The 14,442-nt window shown below is 40.3% G+C and overlaps 1 long non-coding RNA gene across 1 annotated transcript; it reads left to right on the top strand.

The window, feature by feature from the left end:
- The first annotated feature begins 2,128 nt into the window (after nucleotides 1-2,128).
- Nucleotides 2,129-2,446, top strand: LOC309355033. Its single transcript, XR_014162407.1, has 2 exons — nucleotides 2,129-2,195; nucleotides 2,289-2,446. It is a non-coding gene; the product is annotated as an uncharacterized lncRNA (long non-coding RNA).
- The last annotated feature ends 11,996 nt before the right edge of the window (nucleotides 2,447-14,442 follow it).

Raw genomic sequence — 14,442 nt, 5'->3', positions numbered from 1 at the left:
GTGTATATATATATATATATATATGACTGCATCAATTCCATATGTTTTAGATATGATGATAACTATATCCTTTGTTTCATTACCTTCTTGTTGTTTAGACATCCTTCCATCCCTCTTATTCCCCCCCCCCTTTCTATTTCCCCTGACTGCCCAGACTCTTCCAGAGTGGCTTAATGTTTTGTGCTCCATATAGATTTTCAGTGTAATCCTTCTAGATGAAACTTTGCAACAGTGACACCAACTTGGCCTGCTGTGTTGAGACCTGCCAGCTCCTAACACCAGAGAGCTTAGTTTTCAGGCAAAACCACCTCTTTAGAAATGGGCTTCGGACTTCCTAATTCTTTGTTGCTGATTTTCTGTAGGATTTGTTTTGAATTGCTGTGGGAATGAATATCCTTGCCTCACTTAGCTATTGTGCATTTGCTCAATTTTCATTAGTCTGCTTATCCCTGTTAGTGGAATGATGGTGACTAATGTACCTTGAGTTATTTATAATCAACGGGTGATATCAAATTTGAAAAGGAAACCACAGCAGCAAGCCATTAAATAGAAACTGTTCTTCTTTTACATGACTTCAGTTTTAAATGTATTTCCAACAATAAAAAGCACAACACTGTGAAGAAATACACACATTGTCTGAATTGCATTCTATATTTTTCTGATACCTCCAACAGCATGTGGTAACTGGTAAAGGGATATATTTATATAACAGAAAGAGACTCATTCATGCATCCTAATAGGCATTTGACTTTTAGACAATTTCTGTTATGAAATAATCTGCTAAGGGACTAGGGCACCAAACCATTAGACAAACAATTTTTATATTTCTAATTTGTTGCAATGGTTTTACAAACTTCAGTGGATGTTTGCAATTGGAACTTTATAGTGATAAACAACACAATAAATAGAAACTCTGAAGACTAAGAAAGTGAAATTTAGGGAAATGCCTCTGCCAATCTATGGAGATGTCTTCAGAATCTATGTGTTTGGAGAAATGAAGATTATAATTTGATTTCAAGACAAATACAAATACTCCTTTAGTTATGATGCGCAAATCTAAAGGAATACAGGAAAAGGTAGCCACAATACATTTTACATTCTTACCACTATAACTTAGTTATGCAGGCTGTGTTTTCCCTTCATGTCAGGAAGCTGAATCTTCAGGATGTAGAGTGGACAAATAATGTGTTAAAATGACTTTGTGCACTGTTTAATACTCACAAGAAATAGCATGTGACTTTCTTTGCAGTGTTATGACCAAGTTCTACCAGCACATCCTGGCCTTGGTCTTTGCTGTTGACAAGATCAACGACAATCCCAAGATCTTGCCCAATGTTACTCTTGGGTTCCACATCTCTGACAGCTACTCTAACTCAAGAATGACCTACCGAACCACCCTGGACCTGCTTTTCAAATCACATCAGTTTGTCCCCAATTACAAATGTGGCATCCATCAAAATGTAATAGGAGTCATTGGGGGGCTTGCCTCTGTTACCTCCTCACGCATGGCAGATATCTTAGGTCTTTTCAAGATTCCACAGGTAAGATCTGACAGTGAGGGCAATGGGGACTTCCCTTAATCTGCTGCATAATTTTCTCCGTTCTTTCCAGTAACTATTTGAGTACTAGTTAATGGAGAAATATAGAAGCATCTTAAATATGTGGAACTGCATTGTGTTATAATATGGGTATCCAAAAAGTAAGAGCATCCTGAATCAGAACTATGTTTTCTGATTTACAGTTAGATATAGATTACTGGCTACAGTAGGTTGAAGTTGACAGTGGTTTGATGTTAGTATATGTACTTTATTTAGTTCTAGATTACACCCCTCTCCCAAAAAATTGATTATATCTAATGTACTGGCAATTTGCTTTTTATATTTCCAAATCATTCAGAGATTATCACAGACTTATGCAACAGGGCAGTAATTATTTCCATATTTTAAAGGATATAGTCCATCCCAGTTAATTATAAATTTATTATCTTATGATCAATTGACAGGAAAATGTGTGCAGTTTGAGCCTGGAATTACAGTGGTGCCTCGCAAGACGAAATTAATTCGTTCCGCGAGTTTTTTCTTCTTGCGAGTTTTTTGTCTTGCGAAGCACGGTTTCCCATAGGAATGCATTGAAAGGTCTCTCCGCCCCACCGCCAGCCTTTGGAGCAGCCTTCCGAAGGCTGGCGGCGGGAGGAGGTCTCTCCGCCCAACCGCCAGCCTTCGGAGCATACATCCGAAGGCTGGCGGCGGGAGGAGGTCTCTCCGCCCCACAGCCAGCCTTTGGAGGAGGTCCGAGGACAGTGGGGAAGATGCGCTGCGCTTCCCCGCTGTCCCGGAGATTTCCCTATGGGCTTTCGTCTTGCGAAGGAAGCTCATAGGGAAATTCGTTTTGCGAAGCACCTCCAAAACGGAAAACCCTTTCGTCTAGCGGGTTTTCCGTCTTGCGAGGCGTTCGTCTTGCGGGGCACCACTGTACACAATTTAATATGCTACAAAATTAACAGGAGAGTTTTAGATCTTGCTGGCATCTTCTCAATACAGCATAGTTTCAACACACCAAGCTGAAAAAGATTCACAGGGACACAGTCTTCAATTAGCTGCAGGATTTATTTATCTGAAAGATGCTTTCAACCCCACATTCCCCAAAAATTGCTGTGGGAGAAGGGTTTGTTTGTTTAAATCACAATAAATAAGATGCTTCTCAATTGCATCTTTGAGTGGTAAATTTGATCCAACTGGTCTAGTCTTGCTTGTGTTGCTTCTATTCAATCTATCTGTAAATTATTCAAGTTCTTTTCTGGGGGGGAAATTAATCATTTCAACATGCCATTATACAGATACATCCTAAAATATTCCACCGTAATCCAGAAATACAATACATACAAACTAACAACATAAGCTCTTTTCCCATACTACTATATGCAGAGAAGATGATAAACAGTTTAAGTTAACCATAAAGATTTATAATGTGTGGGGAGGAATTGCTTTCTCTATTCAGTGGAATTGGTTCACTCCCAGGCCCCAAACTAGCTTTTGTGCAAATGCCATTTATCATTGTATGCCTAGTATATGCTTAGTGAGTAGTAATTTGGCAGCTCTCTGAAGTTTCAGTTGCACAAAAAGTGCTCATTCAGTGCCTATTTCCTAAGCAAAGAAGAATCTCAGCCTTTCTATGGGGTAGCCATACACATATAGAATATTAAGAAAGACATTAAAACAATTCAGTCTCTCTAGAGCAATGCCAGTTAACCCTAGGTATGTGCCTACGGGGTTATTATGCCCAATAAATGGACTGAAGCTAAATAGATACAATATTAGCTAGGTATAAAATATTCTCCAGCAACCACAGGACTATAGTTACCACATTAGGAAATGTGAGGATTCATGCAGAAATACAAGGCTGAAGGCTGTTCAATGAAGCACTTCAGCATTTCTTCGCTGTACTTGCTATGTTTAGTTGACAAGATTTCAAAGAATATATGACAAACATGAAGGGTGGTGAATCTGCTGGATCTGGGCCAGCAAACTATTTTTAAACACCTGAGTGCTGGTTATCAGTATGTTGTTTCCTGTTTCCAGTCCTGTTTACTGACCATAGCAAGCCCTTCCATAGATTTTCAATGTGTTGTTGTTGTTGTTTCGTCGTTTAGTCGTGTCCAACTCTTCGTGACCCCATGGACCAGAGCACGCCAGGCACTTCTGTCTTTCACTGCCTCCCGCAGTTTGGTCAGACTCATGTTTGTAGCTTCGAAGACACTATCCAACCATCTCGTCCTCTGTCGTCCCCTTCTCCTTGTGCCCCCCATCTTTCCCAACATCAGGGTCTTTTCCAGGGAGTCTTCTCTTCTCACGAGTTGTCCAAAGTATTGGAGCCTCAGCTTCACGATCTGTCCTTCCAGTGAGCATTCAGGGCTGATTTCCTTAAGAATGGATCGGTTTGTTCTTCTTGCAGTCCATGGGACTCTCAAGAGTCTCCTCCAGCACCATAATTCAAAAGCATCAATTCTTCGGTGATCAGCCTTCTTTATGGTCCAGCTCTCACTTCCATAGATCACTACTGGGAAAACCATAGCTTTTACTATACGGACCTTTGTTGGCAAGGTGATGTCTCTACTTTTTAAGATGCTGTCTAGGTTTGCCATTGCTTTCCTCCCAAGAAGCAGGCGTCTCTTAATTTCGTGGCTGCTGTCACCATCTGCAGTGATCATGGAGCCCAAGAAAGTAAAATCTCTCACTGCCTCCATTTCTTTTCCTTCTATTTGCCAGGAGGTGATGGGACCAGTGGCCATGATCTTCGTTTTTTTGATGTTGAGCTTCAGACCATATTTTGCGCTCTCTTCTTTCACCCTCAATAAAAGGTTCTTTAATTCCTCCTCACTTTCTGCCATCAAGGTTGTGTCATCTGCATATCTGAGGTTGTTGATATTTCTTCGGGCAATCTTAATTCCGGCTAGGGATTCATCCAGCCAAACCTTTCGCATGATGAATTCTGCATATAAGTTAAATAAGCAGGGAGACAAAATACAGCCTTGTCGTACTCCTTTCCCAATTTTGAACCAATCAGTTGTTCCATATCCAGTTCTAACTGTAGCTTCTTGTCCCACATAGAGATTTCTCAGGAGACAGATGAGGTGATCAGGCACTCCCATTTCTTTAAGAACTTGCCATAGTTTGCTGTGGTCGACACAGTCAAAGGCTTTTGCATAGTCAATGAAGCAGAAGTAGATGTCTTTCTGGAACTCTCTAGCTTTCTCCATAATCCAGCGCATGTTTGCAATTTGGTCTCTGGTTCCTCTGCCTCTTCTAAATCCAGCTTGGGATGTAGACTGATCTTCTCCAATCCTCTGGCCACTGCTGAGTTTTCCAAACTTGCTGGCATATTGAGTGTAGCACCTTAAGAGCATCATCTTTTAAAAATTTAAATAGTTCAGCTGGAATACCATCACTTCCACTGGCCTTGTTATTTGCAGTGCTTTCTAAGGCCCATTTAACTTCATTCTCCAGGATGTCTGGCTCAAGGTCAGCAACCCCACTACCTGGGGTGTGCGAGACATCCATATCTTTCTGGTATAATTCCTCTGTGTATTCTTGCCACCTCTTCTTTATGTCTTCTGCTTCTGTTAGGTCCTTACCACTTTTGTCCTTTATTATGGTAATCTTTGAACGAAATGCTCCTTTCATATCTCCAATTTTCTTGAACAGATCTCTGGTTCTTCCCATTCTGTTGTTTTCCTCTATTTCTTTGCATTGCTCGTTTAAGAAGGCCTTCTTATCTCTCCTTGCTGTTTTTTGGAAATCTGCATTCAATTTCCTGTATCTTTCTCTATCTCCCTCGCATTTTGCTTGCCTTCTCTCCCCTGCTATTTGTAAGGCCTCTTTGGACAGCCACTTTGCTTTCTTGCATTTCCTTTTTATTGGGATGGTTTTCATTGCTGCCTCCTGTATAATGTTGCCTCCATCCATAGTTCTTCAGGCACTCTGTCCAGCAAATCTAAATCCTTAAACCTGTTCCTCACTTCCACTGTGTATTCATAAGGGATTTGATTTAGATTGTATCTTACCGGCCCAGTGGTTTTTCCTACTTTCTTCAGTTTAAGCTTGAATTTTGCTATAAGAAGCTGATGATCTGAGCCACAGTCAGCTCCAGGTCTTGTTTTTGCTGACTGTATAGAGCTTCTCCATCTTTGGCTGCAGAAAACACAATCAATCTGATTTCAATGCTGCCCATCTGGTGATGTCCACGTGTAGAGTCATCTCTTGTGTTGTTGGAAAAGAGTGTTTGTGATGACCAGCTTGTTCTCTTGACAGAACTCTATTAGCCTTTGCCCTGCTTCGTTTTGCTCTCCAAGGCCAAACTTGCCAGTTGTTCCTTTAACCTCTTGATTCCCTACTTTAGCATTCCAATCCCCTATAATGAGAAGAACATCCTTCTTTGGTGTTACTTCTATAAGGTGTTGTAAGTCTTCATAGAATTGGTCAATTTCAGTTCCTTCCGCACCAGTAGTTGGTGCATAAACTTGGATTACTGTTATGTTAAAAGGTCTGCCTTGGATTCGTATCAAGATCATTCTATCATTTTTGAGATTGCATCCCAGTACTGCTTTTGGCACTCTTTTGTTGACTATGAGCGCCACTCCATTTCTTTTGCGGGTTTCTTGCCCACAGTAGTAGATATGATGGTCATCCGAACTAAATTCGCCCATTCCCGTCCATTTTAGTTCACTGATGCCCAGGATGTCAATATTTATTCTTGCCATCTCATTTTTGACCACATCCAACTTACCCAGGTTCATGGTTCTTACATTCCAGGTTCCTATGCAATATTTTTCTTTACAGCATTGGACTTTCCTTTCGCTTCCAGGCATATCCGCAACTGAACGTCCTTTCGGCTTTAGCCCAGCCGCTTCATCAGCTCTGGATCTACTTGTACTTGTCCTCCGCTCTTCCCCAGTAGCATGTTGGACACCTTCCGACCTGAGGGGCTCATCTTCCAGCGTCATAACTTTTATATGCCTGTTGTCTTTGTCCATGGAGTTTTCTTGGCAGAGATACTGGAGTGGCTTGCCGGTTCCTCCTCCAAGTGGATCACGTTTGGTCAAAACTCTCCAATATGACCTGTTCATCTTGGGTGCCCTGCTCGGCATAGTTCATAGCTTCTCTGAGTTCTTCAAGCCCCTTCGCCACGGCAAGGCAGTGATCCATGATGGGGGATTGTCAATGTATAATGCCATTATTGCCAATATATTGCTCTCTACGCAGAGCCAGAGAGTCCTAGATGCCCAGAAGTTCTATATTTTCTTCATTCTGGCTCATAAAAATGTCCATTCAGCTACCATATTAAAGGGGAGATGCAATTAACTATCCACTTTGGATACATTGCTTTATTTTATTCTGGCTTTTTAAAAAAAGACAAACCAAGAAACATTAATTCATTTTCTTCTTTCTGGCTTTCAAAGTAGCAGAAACAGTATATTACTGTTACTGAAAAGGTACAAAGTGTTTTGGTTTTCCCCACTGCAATTAAAGTGAGAAAAATAAGAAGCACATAGGATTGGAAACTGTTTTATGTGTATGAAGCACCTGAATTTTCATACCTGTTTACAGTTTTAGGCTATATTTCTGATTTTGCTTACACCTATCTGTTTGGAAATAACTTGTCCTTTATTTATTTTTAAAGTGTTTTTGCATACTATATATTGTGGTATTTGATCACAAATTGCTTAGAGATTAAATGAAAAAACCAAGGTTTAAAGCAAGAAATGAAAATAATTAAATAAATGAGACTAGAATGAGTGAAGAGGCAATATGTTTCACCTGTTTCCAGTTTCAATTGTCTGGACATTCCCCTCTTCTTGCAGTTTTCATACGGCTCATTTCCACCACCAATGAATGATCCAATCAATGGTCCCTCCTTTTATCGCATGGTTCCCAACGAAGGCCTTCAGTACCAGGGAATTGTGCAGTTACTTCTCCATTTCAACTGGAAATGGGTTGGGCTCATTACCGAAAATGGTGAAGGTGGAGAACAATTTTTGCAGATGATGGATCCAATACTCTCCAGGAATGGAATCTGTTCAGCATTCACAATAATGCTTCCAGAACATATGCATATCAAGAATGCAGATGGAATTATCAAGAGCGCAAAGGAGCTTTTGCCAATTATCAGTGCAGGCAATATCAACGCTGTTGTTATCTATGGAGAAACCTCATCAATTATAACGTTGGCTAGCATTATAGGAATAACCAAAGTAATGAAAGGAATATTTCTTCAAAATAAAAAGGTGTTCTCTGCAACAAAAGTGTGGATTACCACAGCACAGATTGACTTCACATTACATAACTTTCAAATGTTATTTGAAATTGATATTCAATTTTTTGAAGGTTCTATCTCCTTCTCAATTCATTCCAGGGAATTACAAGCGTTCCAAGAATTTGTAAGGAATATCGACCCTTCTTGGTCAGAGGAAGATGGTTTTATGAACAATTTTTGGACACAAGCATTTGGTTGTTCATTTTCAACCTCTGCATTCATCTCTAATACATGTACTGGAGATGAGAAGCTGGAGAGCCTCCCTACACCTCTGTTTGAAATGAGCATGGCCGGCCACAGCTACAATGTCCATAACGCTGTGTATGCTGTGGCACATGCCTTCCATATCTTGATGTCAGTTAGATCCAAATACAGAACAGTGGAGGGCATGCAAACATGGTCTCCTTTGAATGTAGAACCCTGGCAGGTAATGTTTCCTCACTGGCCAAACCCAACTGTGAGTCATGGCCCCATCCCCTGCTTTATGATGAAATAATACACATGGACACAAGTATTTTAAGTTAAAGGGCTAAAAAAGGCCACAACTTTATTGGTTACATAATGTGAGTGGTATTGGCTTAGGCATTGGATTCGACCCAACTACACTTGACTCCTGCCCGCCCTGCAGGAAGTCACATGAGGGTTAACAACCTATAGGGGGAGCTTGTTGATGCAAATCAACTGGAAGCTCTCCCCTAGAGTTACCGGAGGGTACTGCCATGGCCCTAGCCACCACCTGGGCATCGGACAGGAACCATGAACATCAGATTCCTTTAACAGAATACCCTTCAAGGGGAGGGGTAGGTGATGGCCACAACCTCCCTTCCAACACACAAAGCATTTTCCAATGCCTAACCGCCAAACCGTATAAAGTTGTGACGATTTGCTATGAGGCAGGTGAAAAACCAAGTGACTGGTACCAATGTGCCGAGAGAGAAAATTCCTACCAGGCCCCTTCAAAACGTGACCAACTGAGGTCCAAAGCATGGTCAGGTGTTGAATGCCTGACATTAGAAGGCGGGAGGGCAGGAGATCCGTGCTTGCAGGAACCAAACAGGCTGAGCCCAGGGCCCAGGGCTGCTGAAATGCGTCAAAACCATGACTCCCAGCTAGCCAAGACTATAAGAGAGTGGTGTGTCATGCAGTAGCCAAATGCCAAGGACCTATTTCTCATCCATGAATTCTCATTTAATGTTCTGTTGCATTGATACCAAGCATCAATGTTGTTGTTTTAAGTCTGGCTAATATTTGTTCAAGCTTTCCATAGAAAACAAAACAATAATGTCTCCATTTTTCTTCTCTTTTCTTAATGATTTGCTACGCTTTGTCCATAACTAGTAACTAAAATGGCATGTTTTCTATTAGTAATGGTAAAAGTCTTCAATTCATAAATACATTGTTTCCCAAACAAAAATAATTAAATTTGTGAAAGAAAACTATTAGTGATTATATATAATCACATGAACACTTTTGTTAAGTCTATCTCTCCACCTAGCTGCACTCAGTTCTTCAGAGGATCTCCTTCAACAACAGTGTGGGAGATGAAATTACATTTAATGAACATGGAGAATTAGTAGGTGGATTTGATATTACAAACCTGGTCACTTTCCCAAATAACTCCTATGTCAAAATCAACGTGGGAAGACTGGAACCTCAGGATTTTCCTAGCAAAAAGTTCACCTTTAATGAAGAGAGAATCAAATGGCACAGAGGATTGACTCAGGTAGGTTCCGGCAAATATGTCAAAATCAACGAGGGAAAGCTGGAAACTAACACAAGGATGACAATTTATGAAGAAGGAACCAAGTGGTACAGAGGGTTGACTCAGTTGGGGGTTAGAAATAACTTCACTATCGCTCCTAGGAAAAGAAATGGCCATCTGCTGATTCAGGAGTCCAGGTACATTTCTCTGCACTTTTATTTTCTCTGACCACAGCTCGGGTGCTGAGCATCTTCATTAAGCACCAGGACAATGCCATAGTCAAAGCCAACAACAGAAACCTCATCTCACCTCAATATATTGTCTAGCATCTTGGACAAAACTATACCCATGGTTTTGGCATTCATGGCTACCAAACCAAGCTCTTTCTTCCACTGTGTGTGCCACCTGTGAATGCCAAGATCTTACATTCCATTTCACTGGCCTCCTGGTATCATGTAACACTAGATAGATTTTGCAGGAATCTTTGAAATAGTAAACTATTCCTTCTTCTTTGGATAGGTGCCACCGCTTTCCTTATGTAATGACATCTGCCCCCCTGGTTCTGGGAAGAGAAAGAAGGAGGGAAAGAAATTTTGCTGCTATGATTGTGTTCGATGTCCAGAAGGAATGATCTCAACTAAGGCGGGTAGGATATGTGTATAGTACATACCGTATTTTTTGCACCATAACACTCACTTTTTTCCTCCTAGAAAGTAAGGGGAAATGTCTGTGCGTGTTATAGAGCGAATGCCTGCGGGTGGCGGGGGGATCTGCTGCAGTCGTGAGCAGAGGATCCATGGTTCCCCTTCCTTCCCTCCTCCGTGGTTACAAAGCATGGATCCACATGGATCCTCAGGATTTTTGCATTGGGCTACTCCAAACTCACTGTCAGATCACATGTCTGGGGCCACAGCATGAACCACAAAAATCATATATCCGCTATTTCATTTAGAATATTTTTTTTCTTGTTTTCATCCTCTAAAAACTATGTGTGTGTTATGGTCTGGTGCGTGTTATAGAGCAAAAAATACGTATACCAGTTATTTAAAAGATTTACTTAATCACCCTTGCTTTTTCTGATACAGAGTAATATTGCTCATGTGTCTCTTGGCTGGCCATTGCTCGCCCCCCCCCCCCAAAAAAAAATACTGCTCAAAACACATACACCTGTAGTTATGTTAGGGTACAGCATTACTTGTATTTTTTATAAAGCATGTATATTGGTCACATACATAGTTTTCTTTTAAAAAAATTGGAGAAATTATAGCTTTCAAAGATGCTTAAAGTAAAATAGGCTTTAGATCACATACAGTTTTCCTTTGAAGAGCTTTCAAATATGTTTAAAGCAAGGATCTTTTCATACATCAGAATGGTGGTATAAATGTTGAGCAGGATGTCCACAAACCATTAGATACCAGAAGGAAAAGAGAAAGGATATGGAACACAAGAGAAGTTCTAGATTGGGAGGGAATAGAAGCAGAGGCATCATCCTTAAGAAGGATGTTGTTTGGGGAGATAGAGAAGAATGTCAACAGATTAACCAGGGTTTTTCCCTCGTTTGTGATCTTTGGCTGAAGGTTGGCATAAAATTAATTAATTAATTACAAGAGAGGTGGAAGGGGTTGAGAAAACATACCAAATGAAAATTAATATAGATATACAATGCTTGGCAGTGATTTTAAGGCTCTTCACCATAAAATTTTAAAGCTTTCCTTTCTTTAAAAATGGTGGTTAGCTCATTTTGTGATAAGATTGTTCCTAACCCTGAAAATGATCTTGATTGTTCTTAGTTTATCATAATAAATTTACATTATCAGGTGAAGAAACTTGTGTCAGTTGCCAAGAGGATCGTTACCCAAACAGAGGGCAGAATCAATGCATCCCTAAGATTCCAAACTTCCTTGCTTCTGATGAAACTTTAGCCATTATTTCAACTATCTCTGCACTTTTGTTGTCTCTGGTCACAGTTCTGGTGCTGGTTATCTTCATTAAGCACCGGGATACTGCCATAGTCAAAGCCAACAACAGAAGCCTCACCTATATTCTCCTCACTTCCCTCCTCCTGTGTTTCCTCTGCTCCTTGCTGTTCCTTGGAAAGCCTACTGAGGCAACCTGCCTTCTCCGACAAACTGCTTTTGGGATCATCTTCTCTGTGTCCCTGTCTAGCATCTTGGCCAAAACCATCTCTGTAGTTTTGGCATTCATGGCTACTAAACCAGGATCCAGGATGAGGAACTGGGTCGGGAAAAGACTGGCTTATTCCACTGTCCTCTCTTGCTCTGTTGTTCAAGAAGTGATCTGTACTCTGTGGCTGGCAACCTCTCCCCCATTCCCAGATTTGGATATGCACTCATCAGCTGAAGAAATCATATTGTTATGTAATGAAGGGTCTGTCCTCCTGTTCCATTGTGTTTTGGGCTACATGGGCTTCCTGGCCACTGTCAGCTTCATTGTGGCCTTCCTAGCCCGTAAATTACCTGACACTTTTAATGAAGCCAAGTTCATCACCTTCAGCATGCTGGTATTTTGCAGTGTTTGGATCTCCTTTGTTCCTACTTATCTGAGCACACAAGGAAAGTACATGGTAGCTGTGGAGATCTTCTCCATCTTGGCTTCCAGTGCTGGATTATTGGGTTGCATCTTTTCCCCAAAATGCTACATCATTCTGGTGAGACCTGAGTTAAATAACAGAGAAAATCTAATACGGAAAAAAATATAAACAGCAGAACAGATTATGTTTTCATTTATGAAAAATTAATTAATTAAATTATAGTAGAGACTAATGCTAAGTTTCTAATTATGGTACTTTATGACAGAAATGGGTCTTTCCCACTAAATCCAACATGATTGTTGCAAAGTCTGAGTTGAACAACAAAAACACCTAATAAAATCAATATCTGTGGCTTCATTTATTGTGTTATTATTCTACATACTTCTATGGAAAAAGGTATAAGTGATTTGGGACCCTGTCATGTATTTCAGATTATTATTATTTTGTTATACTTTTGCACTGTGGAACATTTACTTTTTATGTTTTTCTGCTGACAGCATTGCATCATACCATATAGACAGGAAACAAAAAATAAATAATAAGAAAAAGAAACACACCAATATAAATCAATACATCCATATTACTGAACCTGGCATGGATGGTGACTATTGAGCAAAGTTCAAAGCATAGGAAATAAAATTCCATCAGAAATGATCTTGGTCCTTCATTCCCCCTGGATGCATACAATTTATATGTATTTTTTTCAGCAATAGCCAAATTCCATATGTTCTTAAACCATGCCGCCAAATGTGGACTTGTCAAGGTTTCCCATTCCTGGAAATTGGTACTGGAAGCTACTGCAGCCACCTAGTGACAAAGTAGACTCAAGCAGTAGCACTGGGTACAAACCCAATATAAATCAATTAAAACTTCACACAACTGATTAAGTTTAGATTATCATCATCATCACCACCACCACCACCTTTGTGCCTTTTTGGACTAAGATTTCAGATGATAAGTTCTCTTTGTTGCTCTTTTTCTCTTTGAGCTAAGGACTTGGCTAATGATTACCTTGATTGGTTTTTATTCTCAGTCACCCAGCAGTAACACTCAGATCTAGAGTGACTAAATACTGTGCTAAAACGATTTTGCGTATTAGTTCTCCCATGAAATAGCCGAGTTTGCCTGTGCCTGGTCTACACTGACTGGGAACAGCTTTGGTTTCAGACATACCTCTTACCCAGCCGTATGAAGTTGATGGGGATGGAACCTTGGACCTTCTCTTCCACTGAGCTATAGCTGTTCTCCAGCATGGTCTCTTGGGTTTCCCTTGTGGCACATAGGCTATGAAAGGCATGGCCACTGCCTCTATTGGGTCTTGTCTTGGGTTTGGTTAATTTTGCCGAAAGGTCAGGGAACATTGTCATCTGAGCTAGATTGTGCCCATACTAACATATTGGTTCTTTGCCTTGTAGCAGATCTAAGTTAGCACATTAATAATAGTAATGTTTATTCCATTTATGTCTTGTCCTCACTCCCATCATTATAATCACAAAAAGCCCAGTTAGTATGTCATTGATCCCTCCTGACTTAGAGAATTTCTCTGCCCAGACTATTTTTTGATTGACTAATTATGTGAATTTGGTTGTTTGCAGATCCCCTATGTTGTTATAATTGAGTAAATATAATGTTGTTGTTTTTTCATTGTAGTTATGGTTTCCTAAGTCCTTCAAGGGTGTCAAACTGATTTCTATGCTTCCCTCTCTTCATCTGGTTGATGAAGAAATGGAAGGGGAAAGACTTGTCTATTCCACTGTTCTTTCCTGCTACAAGATTTTAAAATGGATCTATGCTCTTTGGCAAGCAATTTCTTAGCTGTTCCCAGATTTCAACATGCACTCACTGACTCCAGAAATTGTACTTCATTATAATAAAGGGACATTCACTCTGTTCCATTATATCTTGGACTATGTGGGTTTCATCATTATTGTAACTTGTACTGTGGCCTTTCTAAACAGAAACATACTAGGTTTGGCAGACTCCTGAATTCTTACCCTTTCAAACCCATGATGCTGAAATTAAGAGTCTCATGCTCTACTGAAAAGCCAGGGAAAACATAATTTGCTAGGTGTTTATGCTGCGCATGATGCCAAATAGTTTTCAATGCTCCAGAGACTATGGACTATGATAATTACTGTGAAACATGTAGTTATCTGAAAGCACTGTAATTCAGCCTTCCTTTGGCTATATCCACATGGCACTTTGATGTCCACAAGCATATGCCAGGGTGAAACTTCAGAATGTACATAAAGACCACCCAGTGTCAACAAGAGCTTATTTGCTATTTATACCCATAGCCAAGAGCTGCCAAATTTTAATGTAGGCTGACAGTGCAGGATGCTAATGAGTTTAAGCTGAAACAGGGGCTTAATTGTTAAGA

This window comes from Podarcis melisellensis (assembly GCF_964234715.1).
Source record: "Podarcis melisellensis genome assembly, chromosome: 13".
NCBI classification, from domain to species: domain Eukaryota; kingdom Metazoa; phylum Chordata; class Lepidosauria; order Squamata; family Lacertidae; genus Podarcis; species Podarcis melisellensis.
Note: the sequence above shows the minus strand (reverse complement) of the source record. Positions and strands in the feature narration are given on the sequence as shown.